This window comes from Panulirus ornatus, chromosome 22, assembly GCF_036320965.1.
Source record: "Panulirus ornatus isolate Po-2019 chromosome 22, ASM3632096v1, whole genome shotgun sequence".
NCBI lineage: Eukaryota > Metazoa > Arthropoda > Malacostraca > Decapoda > Palinuridae > Panulirus > Panulirus ornatus.
Genome location: NC_092245.1, coordinates 8,296,566 through 8,304,017, shown reverse-complemented (window position 1 = coordinate 8,304,017; position 7,452 = coordinate 8,296,566). Strand labels below are relative to the sequence as shown.

The following is a 7,452-nucleotide window of genomic DNA, read 5'->3' as shown; positions in this document are numbered from 1 at the left end:
AGTATTGTTGAAGGTGTTTGACGACAGATGTTGAAGGTGCTTGATGACAGAGTGGCAGATGTAGGGTGTTTTGATCAGGATTTTATGCAGAGTGAGAGTCATGAAGAATGGTTCGGTGAAGAGAGCAGAGGTGGTGAAAGCCTGTAGTAAGTTGAAACCCGGCAAGGCGGCGGGTTTGGATGATATTGCAGTAGAATTTATCAAGAAAGGGGGTGACTGTGGTGTTGATTGGTTGGTAAGGATATTCAGTGTGTGTATGAATCATGGTGAAGTGCTTGAGGATTGGCAGAATGCCATTGCATAAAGACAAAGGGGATAAAAATGAGTGTTCAAACTACAAAGGCATAAGTTTGTTGAGTATGCCTGGTAAGTTGTACGGGAGGGTATTGATTGAGAGGGTGAAGAAATGTACAGAGCGACAGGCTGGTGAGGAGCAGTGTGGTTTCAGAAGCGGTAGAGGGCGTGTGGATCAAGTGTTTGCTTTGATGAATGAGGATGAGAAATGCTTAGAAAATCAGATGGATATGTATATGACTTTAATGGATCTGGAGAAGGCATAAGATAGGATTGACAGAGATGCATTGTGGAAGGTCTTCAGAACATACGGTGTGGGAAGAAACCCGCTAAAAACAGTGAAAAGTTTTTATCATGGGTGTAAGGCACGTGTACAAGAAGGAAGAGAGGAGAGTAAGTAGTTCCAAGGGAAGATTCATCTGTGGCAGAGATGCGTGATGTCACCACGGCAGGTCAATTTGTTTATGGATCGGGTTGAGAGGGAGATAAATGCGATAATCTTGGATAGGGGGTCAAGTATGCAGTCTCTGGGGAGAAGAAAAGGCCAGTGAAGTGAGTCAGTTGTTGTTCGCTGATGATACAGTACTGGCAACAGATTCAAGGGAGAAAATGCAGAGCTTGGTGACTGAATTTCGAAGAGTGAATGAAAGGAGAAAGTCAAGCAAGAATAAGAAAAAACAAGGGCATTAGGTTCAACAGGTTGAGGGATAGGTTACTTGGGGTGTGCATATGATTGGAGAAAAACTGGAGGAAGTGAAGTGTTTTAGATACCTGGGAGTGGATTTGGCAGTGAATGGACATGGAAGCGGAAGTCAGTCATAGGGCGGAGGAGGGGGCAAAATTCTGGGAGCCATGAAGAATAGGTGCAAAGAGAGAACATTATCTCGAAGGGTAAAAATGAGTATGTCTGAAGGAATAGTATTTCCAATGATGTTATGTGGATGCAATGCATGGGCTATAGATAAGGTTGTGCGGAAAAGGGTGGATATGCTGGAAATGAAATGTTTGAGGACAATATGTGGTGTGAGGTGGTTTGGTCGAGTAAGTAATGAAAGGGTATGGTAGATGTGTGGTGATAAAAAGAGTGTGGTTGAGAAAGGAGAAGAGGGTATGTTGAAATGGTTTGGACATATGGAGAGAATGAGTGAGGAAAGTTGACAGAGCATATATGTGTCAGAGGTGGAGGGAACAAGAAGTGGGAGACCAAACTGGAGGTGGAAGGATGTAGTGAAAAAGATTTTGAGCGGTTGGGGCCTGAACATACAGGAAGGTGAAAGGTGTTCACGGGATACAGTGAATTCAAGTGATGTTTCATACAGAGGTTGACGTTTTAACATACGTATACTTATGTATATCTCTCTTTTTAAACGGGTATTTCCAATCACTAGTCCTTTTTCAGCACTCAAATCCACAAGCTCTTCACCATTTCCATTTACAACACTAAACACCCCATGTACACCATGTACTGCCACATTTACTCACCTTCGCATTCATATCACCCATCACTATAACCTGGTATCATGCATCAAAGCTGCTAACACACTCACTCAGCTACTCTCAAAACACTTGACTCTCATGATTTTTCTTCTCATGACCAGGTGCATAGGCACCAATAATCACCCATCTCTCTCTATCCACTTTCAGTTTCACCCACATCACTCTAGAATTTAATTCATTACACTCTGTCACATACTACCACAACTACTGCTTCAGGAGTAGTGCTACTCCTGCCTTTGCTCTTGTCCTCTCACCAACCCTTGACTTTACTCCCAGGACATTCCTAAACCACTCTTCCCCTTTACTCTCAAGCTTCGCTTCACACAGAGCCAAACCATCCAGATTCCTTTCCTCAGACATACTACCTATCTCTCCTTCTTTCTCATCCTAGTTACATCCACACACATTCAGACATCCTAATCTGAGCCTTTGAGGGGGATGAGCACTCCCTGCATGACTTCCTCTGTTTCCCCTTTTAGAAATCTAAATACAAGGGGAGGGGGGTTCCAGCCCTCTGCTCCCGCCCCATTTAGTCATCTTCTACGACATGCAAGGAATACATGGGAAGTATTCTTTTTCCCCTATCCCCAAGGATAGGGCCAAGTGAGGATTTTCCTTCCTAGGCTCAGTCTTCTGTTCTCATCACTACCTCCCTAATGCGGGAAATGGCAAATATGTACGAAGGAACAGTGGTTCCAACAATGTTTATGGTTGCGAGGCGTGGGCTATAGATAGGGTTGTGCAGAGAAGGGGGGATGTGTTGGAAATAAGATGTTTGAGGACAATATGTGGTGTGAGGTGGTTTGATCAAGTAAGTAATGAAAGGGTAAGAGAGATGTGTGGCAAGAAAGAGTGTGGTTGAGAGAGCAGAGGAGGGTGTATTGAAATGGTTTGGTCACATGGAGAGAATGAGCAAGAATGATTGATTAAGAGGATATATGTGTCGGAGGTAGAGGGAACAAGGAAAAGCGGGAGACCAAATTGGGGGTGGAAGGATGGAGTGAAAAAGATTTTGAGCGATCGGGACATGAACATACAGGAGGGTGAAAGACATGCAAAGAATAGAGTGAATTGGAATGATGTGGTATACTAGGGTCTCCCTGACCTCTCTCACTTCACACACCACCCTGACCAAAACACCAAATATCTGCCACACTATCATCAAACACATTCAACAAACCTTCAAAATACTCCATCTCCTTCTCACTTCACCACTACCTGTTATTACTTCCCCACTTACCCCCTTCACCGATGGGGGTAAGTTATCGAAGACTTTTGTTCTCTTCTCTTACACGCATTATTTACCTCCTTCCAAGACATCTTTTTATCCTCCTAAAGTTTAAGGATGCTCTCTCAACCCAACTCTCATTTGCCCTCTTTTGCAACCCTTGCACCTTTCTCTTGACCTCCTACTGCTTTCTCTTATACATCTCCCAATTATTTGCACCCCTTCCTTGGAAATATAGTCCAAACGCCTTTCTTTTCTCTTTCACTAACAACTTTACTTCATTGCACCACTCACTACCCTTACTAATCTGCCCACCTCCCACCTTTCTCATGCCACACACCTTTCGCACAAGCCATCACTGCTTTTCTAAATACATCCCATTCCTCACCCATTCCCATCACGTCATTTGCTCTCACCCTTCTGCCATTCTACAAACAATCTCTTCTGGTACTTCCTCACGCAAGTCTCCTCTCCAAGTTCACTTACTATCACCACTCTTCTCCCTAACATTCTCTCCTCTCTTTTGAAAACCTCTACAAATCTTCACCTTCGCCTCCACAAGATAGTGATCAGACATCCCTCCAGCTGCCCCTCTCAACACATGAACATCTATAAGTCCCTTTTTTACATGCCTTTCAATTAACATGTAATCTAATAATGCCCTTTGACCATCTCTCCAACTCACATACATATACTTATGTATATTTCTCTTTTTAAACCAGGTATCCCAATCACCACTCTTTTTTCAACATGCAAATTCACAAGCTCTTCACCATTCCAATTACAACACTGAATACCCCCATGTACACCAATTATACCCTCAACTGCCACATTACTAACCTTCACATTTAAATCACCCATCACTAAAACCTGGTCTTGTGGATCAAAGCTGCTGACACATTCACTCAGTTCCTCCCAAAACACTTGTCTCTCATGATCTTTCTTCTCATGACCAAGTGAATATGCACCAATAATCATCCATAGCTCTCCATCCACTTTCAGTTTTACCCACATACTCTATCACACACTCAATCACATACTCCCACAATTCATGCTTCAGTAGTGCTACTCCTCCCTTGGCTCTTGTCCTCTCACCAACCCCTGACTTTACTCCCAAGACTTTCCCAAATCACTCTTTCCCTTTACTCTTGAGCTTCATCTCACTCAGAGCCAGAACATCCAGGTAAGATTTGTGGCTAGGCTGTATCAATAAGAGTATTGTCTAGTCAATGAATTTTTCACTCCAAAGGAGTCTACATTTCCCTGCTATTGGAAGTAGTGCAGCCTTGGACTACACAAAGCTTTAGGAAGTAGTGCAGCCTTGGACTACATGAAGCTTTAGAAGGCTTTGGGTAACACCAAGACGTACAGAAATTGGTCCTGGGGTAATCATAAATAAAAGAAAAAAGAAAAATATCAAGTTTCTTTCAAATGCACTCTTGACAAATTTTACATTTCTTTTTCCTTGGTAATAAGTGTTATTTTCCAATTGATTATATCAAAAAAGTATAGAAAATTGCTATCATTCCTTTGAAACTTTGCTTTTGTGATCAGGACAGTGATATTTTGAAATTCATCTATTTTTCAGAACATTCCAGATAGATTCAGTGCTGAGTAGCTGATATAGAACTTTCTAAAAGTTTCTAGTAATATAAGTAGTGCAGCCTTGGACTACACAAAACTTTAGGAAGTAGTGCAGCCTTGGACTACATGAAGCTTTAGAAGGCTTTGGGTAACACCAAGATGTACAGAAATTGGTCCTGGGGTAATCATAAATAAAAGAAAAAAGAAAAATATCAAGTTTCTTTCAATTGCACTCTTGACAAATTTTACATTTCTTTTTCCTTGGTAATAAGTGTTATTCTCCAATTGATTATATCAAAAAAGTATAGAAAATAGCTATCATTCCTTTGAAACTTTGCTTTTGTGATCAGGACAGTGATATTTTGAAATTCATCTATTTTTCAGAACATTCCAGATAGATTCAGTGCTGAGTAGCTGATATAGAACTTTCTAAAAGTTTCTAGTAATATAAATAGTAGTCAGAAGGGGAGGAAGACATACACTCATAATTTCAGAGTTGCAGCTGAGGAGAGAAACCCATACTACCCCAATCAAAAAGACCTCAACGACTTGATCAGAGATCTTGGTATCACAAAGTCCAATGCTGAGCTTTTGATGTCTAGGCTCAAGTAGGGAAACTTGGATGAAAGTGTGCAAATCGCAGATCAGAGGAAGTGTCACCTAGGTTTTTCCAGCTTCTTCACCCATCAAAATGGGCTCTGCATCTGCCACAATGTAACCAATCTATTTGAGGCAATTGGAATTGCCTGTAATCTGAATGAGTGGCATCTCTTTATTTACAGTTCATCCAGGAGCCTCAAAGCCGTGCTGCTCCATGACAAGAACAAGTACCACTCTCTTCCTCTGGCTCATTCGGTGCACCTTAAAGAATACAGCAGTGTCAAGACTTTGCGAAGCATCTTGAAGTATGATGAGTACAGCTGGGAGGTTATCAAAGACTTCAAAATGGTGGCATTCCTGATGGGTATCCAAGGTAGTTTTACCAAGTTTCCCTGCTATCTTTGCCTATGGGACAGCTGGGGATGAACATCAAGTGGGAGCCACTGGTTTACCCTAGAAGGTGTTGATGCCACCACTGCACATAAAATCAGGCCTTATGAAACAATTTATCACAGCTCTAGATAAGGAGTCTGCAGCTCTCAAGTACCTTCAAGAATTCTTCCCTACATTGTCTGAAGCAAAGGTCAAAGCAAGTGTCTTCGGCAGACCACAGATAAAGAAGATCCTGGAGTGCAAAGAATTCCCAGAAGCTCACTAGGAAAGAGAAAACAGCTTGGTACTGCTTTGTTGTTATGGTTCAGGGCTTCCTGGACAATTACAAGGCCGAAGACTAAGCGGAGCTGGTTGAAAGTATGATAAAGAACTATGGCAAAATGGGCTGCAGCCTCAAGTCCATATCCTTGACGCTCATCTTGATTTATTAAAGGAGAACTTGGGAGCGTATCCGGTGGAGCAAGGTGAGTGCTTCCACAAGGATATACTGAACTCTGAACACTGCTACCAAGTAACATATAATGTGAACATGATGGGAGTTTACATTTGGGGGTCTGATTCGTGAAAGTGATTTACAGTACAATAGTAAATTTCAAAAAACTACTCACTCTAAATCTTTTGTGATCACTTTTGTTTAACATTAGTGTAAATACATGTTAATTTTGATTTATATGTTGTTGTTTTTCTGACTTTATATGAATAAAAATGTGCAAATTAGCCCATTGTCCAACTGGAAATAGATAAATCTTAAAATATCACTGTCCTGGTCACAAAAGCAAAGTTTGAAATGAATAATAGCCTTTCTCTGTATCTTTTCATATAAGCAATAAGGAAATAACACTTACTACCCAAGAACAAAAATTGTGTTACACAGTGTTATCATTTACTGAACAAATATTTTCAGTTCCTGAATGTGAGCCTTCTGGCTTGAATGGCATACCTTGTCAGTCCCAAGTCCATCTTTCCACTCTATCCATGCCACCCCCATCACTCATGCACCATGTTCATTACAGTAGCAGTGTGTGTGTGTGTGTGTGTGTGTGTGTGTGTGTGTGTGTGTGTGAGTGTGTGTTGTGTGTGTGTGTGTGTGTGGATTACGTGCAACCTCACCATTTCCTCCAGTCACTACACCTCTCATCTTCACTAAATGGACACTCATCTTCATTTAATTCAATTAATTGACCTGATTTACATACAGCAAGAATATCAGCGTAATTAGTGAGGACTAGGAATGGCATGGATGGTATGACAGCAGCCTGCTATTGCTATACTGTCTTCTACCATGCTCAAGCACACTGACTCATCCAACACAAAAAAATATCCATACCTAATGGCAGTATTACTAATGTTGAAAATTAGACCTTTTATCACCAATTTTTGCCAGCAAACTCCAAACCTGGAGTTTTTAATCCAGATACCAACTGTAGTGGATGGAAAAATAATTATGTGAGGCAGAGCTAACAATCTTTTTTTAAAAAACTCAACTTTAATTATTATTAATAGCAAGTGGGGCCTGGATGTGGAAAGGGAGCTGAGGTTTCGGTGCATTATCACATGACAGCTAGAGACTGATTGTGAACGAATGGGGCCTTTGTTGTCTTTTCCTAGCGCTACCTCGCACACATGAGGGGGGAGGGGGTTGTTATTCCATGTGTGGCGAGGTGGCGATGGGTATAAATAAAGGCAGACAGTATGAATTATGTACATGTGTATATATGTATCTGTCTGTATGTGTACATATATGTGTACATTGAGATGTATAGGTATGTATATTTGCGTGTGTGGACGTGTATGTATATACATGTGTATGTGGGTGGGTTGGGCCAATCTTTCGTCTGTTTCCTTGCGCTACCTCG

General features: G+C 41.4%; 1 long non-coding RNA gene across 2 annotated transcripts in view; it reads left to right on the top strand.

Moving 5' to 3' along the window:
* The window catches only part of LOC139756474 (uncharacterized), a 33,761-nt gene extending 28,502 nt beyond the window's left edge, over window positions 1-5,259 (top strand). The window contains exon 3 of one of the 2 annotated variants that reach the window (XR_011714354.1): window positions 5,098-5,259. This is a non-coding gene — a long non-coding RNA (uncharacterized lncRNA). Of the gene's footprint in view, window positions 1-4,607; window positions 4,816-5,097 lie in introns of those variants that run through there. The other variant, XR_011714353.1, reaches the window with a different exon arrangement.
* Window positions 5,260-7,452: the final 2,193 nt, after the last annotated feature.